Source organism: Acinonyx jubatus, chromosome X (assembly GCF_027475565.1).
Source record: "Acinonyx jubatus isolate Ajub_Pintada_27869175 chromosome X, VMU_Ajub_asm_v1.0, whole genome shotgun sequence".
Lineage (NCBI taxonomy): Eukaryota > Metazoa > Chordata > Mammalia > Carnivora > Felidae > Acinonyx > Acinonyx jubatus.
The window spans coordinates 119170463-119181536 of NC_069389.1; positions in this window are offsets into that span (position 1 = coordinate 119170463).

Consider the following 11074-nt stretch of genomic DNA (forward strand, 5'->3'; position numbering starts at 1 on the left):
AACTTCTTTATCGTATGGGTGAGCAATCCTCAGCCCAGAGAGCAGATCTGTTCAAGTTCATGCAGCTGGTTTCCGAGATGTCACACCTTTAGGCTTTCCTCAGTTACTGTGTGACCTTGAGCAAGCTCCTTAGGTCCCCTCTGCCTCAGTTTCCTCATTAGTAAACTAGGAGCAGTGACAGCAAGTACTCTGTCATGCCACTTCTGCAGACCCCTTTGGTGGCACCAAGATCTGGGCCCTCTAGATGAAGTCATCCCTCAAAAGGTCAGCCGGCCTGCTGGGTAGCCCTTCAGGCAGAAGGTGACTGGACCCCTTGCTTGCCTAGAGGCAGTTGTAGTATTAGGGCTTCCCACACAGCGATCTGGGATGGGGGGGTGGTGTGGAATGCCCAAACATCCACTTCCACAAAATATGGATTACAAATCTAGTCAATGACAACAGCTATCCTATACTGAGCATCGACCATGTGCCAGGCACTGTATTAGGGATGTATTCATGGCATGGTTAACCATGAAAACCACCTTGCAAAGTAAACAGAATCATCCCTATTGTACAGAAGAAACTGAAGTGAGTGAGAAACTAAACAAACATTCCAACCAGTGTGACAAGAGTGAATGTCCTTCATATATAAAAAGCTGTCAATCAGCAAGAAAAAAACTCAACACAAAAGAGACAGAAGACACAAATAGAGAAGTACAACATATACATTCTATATGTTCAATAAACATTTAAATGCCCAAGATGACTAGTAATCAAAGAAATGAAAATGAGACACCAGTATCTTGCACATCAAATCGACAAAGCTCTTTACAGACACAGATGCTGATGGCTTATTGATGAAGTACCTTGGGTCCCAAAAGTCAACATTTTGAGGGGAAAACCTGAATTAATGGCACACATGAACATGACTTAAGCCAAATGGAAGAGACTCCTTCCTGCTGCCTCCCCAAAGACTCTCGGCACACGTGCACCTCCACGCATCTACTTCCGGCCCATTCCTGCCTAGAAGTTCTCCTTGCCCTGCTTTCCTCTCCACCAGGCTGATCCTGTTTCCCTGAAGGCCTATCCTACCCTAAAGAGATTCAGCCTGTGCCCCCCTTTAGGCAGCTAGCCAAGGATACCAGGCAACATAGGGTCCCTCGGGGAGGCTGGAAATCCCTCAAATGTGTACCCTGCACCCCAGCATAGGCCCTCCTCAATAGACGTCTGGCAGGGAGGTCACAGACATGGCAGTGCAGCCATGGAGATCTGGGAAGGTCATTAAGTAGAATAATATTCCAGAAGGGTATATATACTGCTCTGTTCCCTATTATCCTATTTGCTTGTACCTTTCAGGTCCTCAACAATTTATGGCACAGCAAAAATCCCATTAGGACAGGCTACAAGAAGGTGTTCAAATTACATCACCATACTGGAATTTGGGTTGTTGAAGGCAATTCCAAATGAAAGAGCCACCGGCCAGGACTTTGGTGGTTTCCATTAAAGTGGAATTTGCCTTGTAATGTCATTAATGGGAATGAGATCTGCCTCGTCTTGAGGTTGCCTATGGAATGAAGTGATAAATGCCTGCACAAAAACTGTAAGGAGATTCTGTAGACGCTAAATACAGTCCTTCAAGTGCACAATTCAAGCGCATGCTGTGTCGCTGAGGTTGACCGATGAATGGGAATTCAGTTCCACAGTCTCAGGGACCCGGAGCAGCATGGCGACTATTAGATGACGTAGCTCGTGATGCTAAACACTGGCTATATATTTGTATTTTGTGTATAAACATGACGGCCTCTCTCCCATTACTCTAAGGAATCTTTGATAATTCACATGTGAAATTAAAGGCATCTTATTCATTCGGTTATTTATTATTCTCTGTAAAATGAGTTAGGAATTTGTCCCCGTGAATAATGTTAGCCATAATAGTTAATTTACTCCTATTCATTGGCAGTAATAAAAATGTACAAGGGGAGGCAGAAACATTATTATTTCTTGCTTGAAGTGCAATTTCATGTGGTGAGAGAAACATGTTAATATGCTGCAAAGTGCTACAGGAATTTCGTTCTCAAAGGAATGGCGATATTAAATGTATTCTGACAAGAAGGAGCCTCGGAAGGGAAACATTTATCTTCATAAAGTCATTAAATTTACTGAGCCACCATCGCATTCTTCCTGCAATCTGCTCACTCCATTAAAGGCGAAGCTGCAGAACTGGCATTTCTGAAGAGAGGAAGAATGGGGGCTCTTGCCCCTAATCACGGGCTCCCCCCTCCAAACTGGCAAGCTCCGGCCCAGACACACACATGGGTGGCTCTGTTACCTCTTCCCCAAATAAATACACGGGGTTCTGACAAGTTTCTTCCTTTCCCGCAGTCAGATGATGCTTCGCGGGACTAGGAGATAAGAGATTTTGCAAACACTCCTGTTCCACATGTCAAGGGGCTTTTGGCTCTGGGGACCTTTTCCCACACAGGCCCGGGGCGGCACGATGGCCCGAGCTGTCTCTTCACTGGGGTATCCCCCTCTGTACATAGTGTCACGAATCAGCTAAAGTCATGCAGACTTTCAGACCGAAGCCACGCTGCCAGTCTGGACACACAGTAGAAAACGAAAACAAACACGATCGTTTTCAATGTACCATGAGGACATTTCCCACTCGCCCGGGACCTTTTCTTCCCAACACTTTGCAAATAGCTGTTGCTCTGAGGATAAGGACAAATAGCCTATCTGCATTCCCACCCTGAGAAAGAATGCAATTCCAGGTGCGGTTCAAGAGAGGATGAGGGGAGAGAGCAGGAGACAAAGATATTAAATTAAGAAGAGGTATTGTGGATAGTGATTTAAAAACCCCAGTGCAAGTCCGTCTAGAGAAGCAAATAGCTTTAACTGAGCCAAGAGAGCGAAGGCTTCCTCCACACCATGCCACGGACCACAGCTGGGGCTGTCTAAAGCCAAACCCGGAAGAGTCAAGCCATTTATGTGGTGATGGGAAAAGCAGATAGTCAAAGGGAACTAACTATAAGCCTCAAGAGGTCAGAGACAATTTTGGTCACTATTAACATCCCAGCACCTTGCTCACAGTGGGTGCTCGAAAACATTTGTTAGGTAAAAGAATGCATAGATGCATGCATTGTTCAGTTTGGCAGAACTAGATGGATGCGCCCCTAATCCAGTCCTCCAAGGGACATCAGTCTGCCCAAGGGACGCTGCATTTTGTTAGCATGATGGATTCTGAAAACGCTTGACCAGCTTGGTAGAATTTCCAGTGACCAATTCCCAGAACTCTGTTCTGAGAAAAGCCTACTATTTGTTGAGTATCCGCCATGTGCTAATTATTATTTAACCTGTGTTCTCATTTAATCCTTAGAACAACCCGTTTTACAAGTGAGGAAATCTCAGAAAGGTTCAGCAATTTGCCTAAGAGCACACAGCTAGTAGCTGGTAGAACAGTACCTACATGCCAGGCCCTGTTCTTGGTGCTGGATTCAACACAGCAGACAAGACAGCACATTCTCTGCCTTCCCACAGCCAATGGTCTAGAGGTGGAGACTGTCATTAAGCAAGAACTCAATTAACCACATGGCTACACTGGTGGTAAGGGCTACAAAGAAGAAACAACAGGTGAAACTAACCTTATCTGGGATGAGGGTCCAGGGGCTTCCTTGACAAAGTGACATTTGAGTATCACTTTTAAGGATCAATTAGGATTAAGTAGATGAGAAGAGCCGCAGAATAGGGTATCCCATGTGAAAGGATCCAGTGCAAAGGAAGGTTCAGAGGCAGGAAGAAATACATTGCTGAGGAATCTAAAGGCAGCTGAGTGGCCAGCAGAGTGGAGTGGAGAGCGGCCCAAGCAGGGACCGCAACAGGCCACAGGGGCCACGAAGCTGTTGGTAAGGATTTGGGGATTTAGTCGAGAAATTATAGAAAGCTATTGAAAGGTTTTAAGCCAAGAGTCCATAATTAAGAGGTCATTTTGCTAAGTCGTGAGGAGCAGATGGGAAGAGGGTGAGAGGAGAGGCCGGGTGATGTGGTGGGAAAGCAGGATGAAAGGAGATGGCAGGGAGGACAAAGAAAGGGGGAAAGAGGAGAAAGACGGGAGATGGGACCCACAGAGCTAGGCAGTAGACTGGCTGTAGGAAGTCAGGGAGGAGGACAGGCCTTGACTCTCAGACTCTGGATTGATCAACTCAATGGAGAGGAGCACTCTCCACTAAGACAGGGTTTGGGATAGTGCAGAGAACATTCTGCCTACGTGGCATCTACTTACTCCACATGCCAGCAGGCAATCCCTTTCAGCTCAAATGCTGAGAGCACTCCATCCTTGGCCTGGCAATTTGCACCAATTGTGGAGGTGAAATACTCAAATTCAGGAAGGCGTCTGAACTGGTCAATGGCCACTCCAATGACATAACATGAGAAGGCCGATGCCTGTCTAAGTTACAGACAAGAGGTTTCACTTTAAAAATGCTGATTGTGTCACAGAAGCATCCCCCGTCCCCACCAACAAGCAGCCCAAACCCGTTCAGCCTCTCCATAGTTTTGACACCAGGTTTCCCAGCCTTTGCCCCTGTGCAGAACAAGACATCACTGATGGGCCCAAGTGTCTGTCTGAGCCTCACACAGTCTGTTCAATGATTTTTTAAAAGACCTTTGAAACATTCAAGTGAATAGAGGCATTTTAGAAAATCTGCCCTCTGTAACTGATCTGGCTAATTGCCAACCCATCTGGCGGCCCACAGAGGAGAAGGGAGAGGAGGTTTCAAAAACTGGACTGTGCCAAGCTCAATGTTTAATAGCCCAGTGACTGTGCGAGATGATCAAGAGGGAACAAGTTGAGCAATCTTTGCCTGAACAGAATGGTAGCAGGATGGCCCTTCAAAGAGGTACTTGTTCCCATAAAGCAAGATCATTTGCTTTTAGTGCTATTTTTATTCAGCGTTTATTGATTTATTGACCCCAAGCATGGATTGTACAGCACATCAGATTCCTACATACACAGTATGTCTCAATAAAGGAGGTACATTTATTCAACACACATTTTACATGAAAACGTAGAACTAAATTTTCACAGGTCCTCATGTCTGAGCCACACAGTCGTCATTCTGCAGACCCTTCACGTATGATGACATTGCCCTGTTACTTCCCAAGCACTGCTCCATGCTAGGCCCGGTAGACCAACTCTCACTGTCTGCCTCGGGGCCTCACTTAAGCAGCCTTCTGGACTACCTTCCCTCACGTTCTATATCTGGCTTCCCACTTGGTGCTCAATTCACTTTTTTTTTTAAATTTTTGTTAAATGTTTATTCATTTTTGAGAGGGAGAGAAAGAGCATGAGTGGGACAGGGGCAGAGAGAGAGGGAGACACAGAACTTGAAGCAGGCTCCAGGCTCTGAGCTTTTGGCGCAGATCCTGACATGGGCCTCAAACCCACAAACCACGACGTCATGACCTGAGCCGAAGTCGGATGTCCAACCGACTGAGCCAACCGAGACCCCCAGCGCTCAATTCTGAATGCTTTTAGAAGTTCAGTGTTCCTCCATGAATTCTAAAACAGCCTTCCCCACAATCATCGACTTCCTAGAACTCCTCTAGCTGGGCCACACCCAAGCATAGGATCAGAGTAGCCCCAGCACTAACCCTTGAACCCAGAGCTACTTGAACCAGTCATGGGCAGAGACATACATATGCATATGCATGAAATTACCCCCCCCACACACACACACACAATCCTTCTGATCACTTTTGTCATAAGTCACACATGGTGGAGACTAGTGACATCACTCAGATTAATGTTCCCCAGGGAGACAGAGCTTGTGGTACCATGCTGTCACCAACTCAACTAGCTAAGGTACCAGACCCACAGGAACTGCATATCCTAGCAGAAGTCTCTTGGCCCGGGCCAGCATGGTTGAAGATCCCACAGCTGCTGATGGTGGGGCCAGAAAGAGGAGTCTTCTCTGAGGTAGTTGCTGGGCCAGTGGCAATGCTAGGACAAGGGTGTGGCAGGCGAACTCTAAAGCAACCCCCAAATATCCTCACCTCTGATGTTCACATGTCCGTATACTCTCCTTGCCTAGTGTGGCAGTACCTATGACCTGCTTCTAATATATAGGATATGGCAAAGGTGATGGGATATCACACCCATGATTATCTTTTATATAAGATTCCATCTTAGCAGATGGGAAGGAGAGATTTTCCTTGATGGCTTGATGAAGTAAGCGGCCATGTCGAAGAAGCCCATGTGGCAATGGGAGGATCACCCTGGCTGCCACATGGAGAATGGACCGGTGAGGGGCAGGCATGGAAGCAGGGACCCAGTGGGGCAATGGCTGTGGGCCGAGGAGAGACAACAGTGGCTTGACCAGGATAAGAACAATGGGGTTGGAGAGAAACAAATGGAGACAGGCTACATTATGGAGATGAAACCAACAGGACTTGCAGATGAGTTGGATGTGAGGAGTGAGAGCGGGAAGAGTTGAGGCTGCCGCGATGTTTATGATCATTCTGTTCATGATTATTAAAGTCATATGCACATTATAATTGTGGTCATTCATGAGAGGTAAGAAACAGATAAATACAAAATCAATTTTTCCCATCAGAATAGTGAGGGAACTATTCTGGAACACACTGATTTCCTTAATAGTGTCCATAATCGTGAATGACTTGTCTAAATATCATCCCTCAGACAAAACAGCAAAAGTGCCCACTCATTTATGAAGTACATAACGTCTTTTATACAAGTCGAGTTTACTTAAATTTTTTTCTAACTGTTCACAAAATGTTTCAAGGAGAGAACAAAATTCTAAGAGCTGCAAAACTGGGTAAGGACCTCTCTTCTATGTACAGAAGGAAGCAAGTACAGAAGAGAGTTACATAAATATATGATTACCATAGAAACACTTCTCGAGTGGGGCAGACTGACTTGGAGAAAGAGAATTAGTTCCTGCTGGCTACTCACTTTGTGTGTGTTTAATTTTTTTTTTATCTTACTTAATCTTTATGATGACCCTACAAGGTAGAGATCATTTTCATCTTCATTCTATACCTGGTATTTGATAATGGTGGCAGAAAGTCAAATAACCATTTAGTAAGTGAAAACTTTTTCATCTCACTTCTTCCATCCAAGTAAATTCCAATGAATTAAAGAGTTCAGTTTTTTTTTAAGTTTATTTATTTATTTTTGAGAGAGAGAGAGAGAGAGAGAGAGGGAAAGAGAGAGTGAGCAGGGAAGGGGCAGAGAGAGAGAGAGAGAGAGGGAGAAAGAGAATCCCAAGCAGGCTCCACTGTCAGTGCAGAGTCCGATGTGGGGTTCAACCCCACAAACTGTGCATGACCTGAGCCAAAATCAAGAGTCACTTAATGGACTGAGCCACCCAGGCGCTCCTAGAGTTAAGTTTTAAAATGCAGCTATTAAACAGTACACAGATACATAGGTAAATATTGATCAGATCGTGGAATGGGGAAAGATTTCCTAAACATGATAAAAACTGAAGCATAAAACAAAAACACTGATAAATATGGTTATAGATATGTATTTAAAATCTCCACAGAAAAATTCCATAGACAACATTTAAGACACAAATGACAGAGTAGGAAAATATCTATAGCTACTACAACACAGAGCTAATGACCTCTTCCCAGTGGGGTGGCTGCTTTGGTGTCAGACTATTTCTATCTGAATCCTGGCTCTGCCATTTACCAGCTGTGTGACCTGGAGCACGTTTTTCAACTTCTCTGCTCCTGTTTTCCTCATCAGTAAAATGGGAATAATAATGGCACCTACCTATTGGGAAGGATTAAATGATTTCATATAAAATGCTTAGAACTAGGCCTCCCGCACCATAACTGTTCAGTGAATGTTACCTATCATCTTTTTTTTTTTTTAAGAAAGAAGGTGCCCTACTCTTTTTTTTAAGTTTATTTATTTATTTTGAGAGAGAGAAAACGTAGGTGGGGGAGGGGCAGAGAGCGAGGGAGAGACAGAGAATTCCAAGCAGGCTCTGCACTGTCACCACAGAGCCCGATGTGGGGCTCCAACTCATGAACCGTGAGATCATGATCTGAACTGAAGTCGGATGCTTAACCGACTGAGCCACCCAGGCACCCCCAGGCATAGACTTTCTGAAAAGTAATTTATCAGTTAAATATCAATAGCCCCAAAAATGTTCATGCTCTTTGACCTAATAATCTGACTTCTAGGAATCCAGTCTTAAAAACATATTAGATAAATATCCATATGCAAGAAAGTTCATTGCAGCAATATTTCTAAAAAATTGAAAACGGCCTGTACCCTCAACAACAGAAGAAGGTTAAATTATGGTACCTCCATACATGAGAATAGTACATTCCTACTAAAAGCCACGTTTTCAAAGAGTATTTCATGATACATGGAGATGCTTACAATCTAGTACGTCAAAGAGTCGGTCATGGTCAGTATACAAACAACTCTGACCCCTGTGTGTGCATGTGCCTATGTGTACCAATCATTCTGGAAGAAAATGCACCATGATATCAACTGTGGTTATCTCTGAGTAATGAGGTCATGAGTAATGTTTCTTCCTTCTTTATACTTATCTTTGTTTAACACATTTTATACAACAAGCATGTATTATTTTTAGCGAGAAAAAGGAGTTAAAATACATTTTGATTTGGTGCTAGGATATTTGAATTTTAAGAGAAATCCCAGGAACCTAAAAAAGGTGAGAATGCATTAGAGAAAGTTTCTGTCTTTCTAATGATGTGATCATCAGAAGTTTCGGAGGGAGCCTTGACATCAACTGCTCCTTGGTGATTACATCTTCTATGGAGCCAGGAAGGAAAGGTGGAGGGGCCTCCCTCTGTGTGCTCACCCTCTTTCCCCAGCTATCTAGATGAACTCTGAACTCGGAGGCTGAGAACCTCATTCTTGCTTGTGTGTTGGGATCATCAGATCTGCTCCTGGCTGTGCTACTGGGGCCGGGATCTTAGCTGCTGAGGGAATTAGCTCTGGGTGCTATAGATTCAGGGAACCCATATCTTGAATGATGTCCCTCAGGGTAATGTTACATTCCTACCGATTCTCTCAGCAAAGTGGTAACCATTTTGCTACTTGCTTAGAACCTACATTCTATTTTCAGTATTAACTAAATTTTTTCACTCCCCCAAGGAGTCTTCTAGAACAGACCAAGTCTGGGACCAGGCCAGGGCTTGGGGTGAGGTGAGTGAGGCATCTAGTGCTTCTGTGAATTATATGTCCCCAGGAGCTACACTTGCCACACCCTAGTCCCTACCCTGAGGCAAAAGGCTGACAATTATCTCTAACAAAAAAAGCCCAAAGATTTAAAGACTGAAAAAGCGTTGATAGAAGAGAGCTTTTTATTTTCTTTAAATCTTGGTCCATGAAATATCCTTGGTTAGGCTTATAGAACATTCATTCAACAGTTCAACGGGCTCTGTGTGAGGTTCTGGGGACCCACAGAATAATAGAATGGGGAGGGGGGAGGTGTGCACAAGGTTCCCGATGATGTGTTCACAAGGCCTTACGTTTTGTAAAAGGTGCAAAAGTAAGATGTGTTAACCACAGTCAGTTAAGCCTGCTGCTCCTCTGACTTGCCCCTGGACCCCCATTTCCCCTCCCGTCTGGTGGCACTGAAGTGGCTCAGGCATTCTGGGGAAGGGGCTTAGGGGAAGTTGATTTGAGATAGTGGTTTGAGTTTAGTAGGATATATTCATGGGGTTTGCAGTTAAATTATTCCTAATCATCTTACTGAAGGAATGACTTCCAGGACATTCCTACCACCCCCAAGGCTGACCCACCTGGGGTCATGACATGAAGGCCCAGGAGTCACACTGCTTGGGCACATGTCCCATAGCAGCTGGTACCAAAAGTGTGCAGAGAGTGGAAGACAGACGAGGCTTGAGTGTGCCGAGTCAGAAACTGGTCTGAAAAATTCTTTCAAATCTTACATACAGACTTAGAGAGAGAGAGAGAGAGAGAGAGAGAGAGAGGGAGAGAGAGAGAGAGGTTTTCCTAAATCTGACAACAATAACAACGGTTTAGATGATACGAAGTTGAGAGAAAAAAGTTTTTCTAAACTGTTACCAGTGTAAACAAAATTCAACCAACGATGGCAGAGAAAAGAAACATTATCTTCTGACTCTCTCCACAGAAAATATAAAATTGTTATAATGTGGAAGTGACTAAAGCACATGTCAGGCCATCCCTTCATTAAAATATTGTGTTATTTTTCCGGATTTTGTGATATCTGTGGTATTTGTCAGCCTTCCAAATTTGTGATCTCTGTGAGTAAGTCTCCCTTTGCAAACAAATAGTGATTTTTGTACCTAATTTTGAATTTGTGATTTTGGTTTCTTTTCTTAAAGAGGGTCACATAAATTTGGTAAGCTTCAGGCCCCCACAAAATCTGGACCTGCTTCTGGCAGGAGACGATAGATCACAGAGGTTTGGAGACGTATTCGTGATTTGTGTGGGTACTTTAAAAATCATTTTTAACAATAAGAAAAAACGGGGAACGTACTAAATTCCTGTCTTGTCTCAGTTTCCCACACCTGGGGAAAGGCCTGCTTGATGCGCCCTCAGCCCTCCAGAGCCATTACCCAGGGGGAAATATCAGCTCTGCTGGGAGCAACAAATGACCCATCGCTCAGAGCACTGTTTCTCAATTACGCACAGAAAGAATTTCACCACCCCCTCCCCCCACACACACTTCCTCTCGCTTATGGATTCAAAGGAAAAATATTTCTTGAGCACGCAAGGCTCCAGGTCACCTTGGGATCAAGCCAGGCAAGAGGATCCAGAATACAGAGTGCAGTTGTGTGGTAGGAGTACGGAGAGATGAGGTCAAGTCTGGCCAGGAGACAAGGAAGAAGGCCCAGGGAAACCAAGTTCAGTATTCACTCCTTATTTGTCCCTGCTCGCAAGAGCCCAATGGATCTACAGGGATAGCAGAAAGGTGGCCAACCGGCCTCAGAGGGAGGGGCAGGTGGCACAGCAGGCCTAGAAGAGTGGTGTGGTGCCCGAGACAGTCACAGGAAGGGGGATGGGACCCAGACCACCCTCACTGCCCGGGGCCCCAGCTCGTCC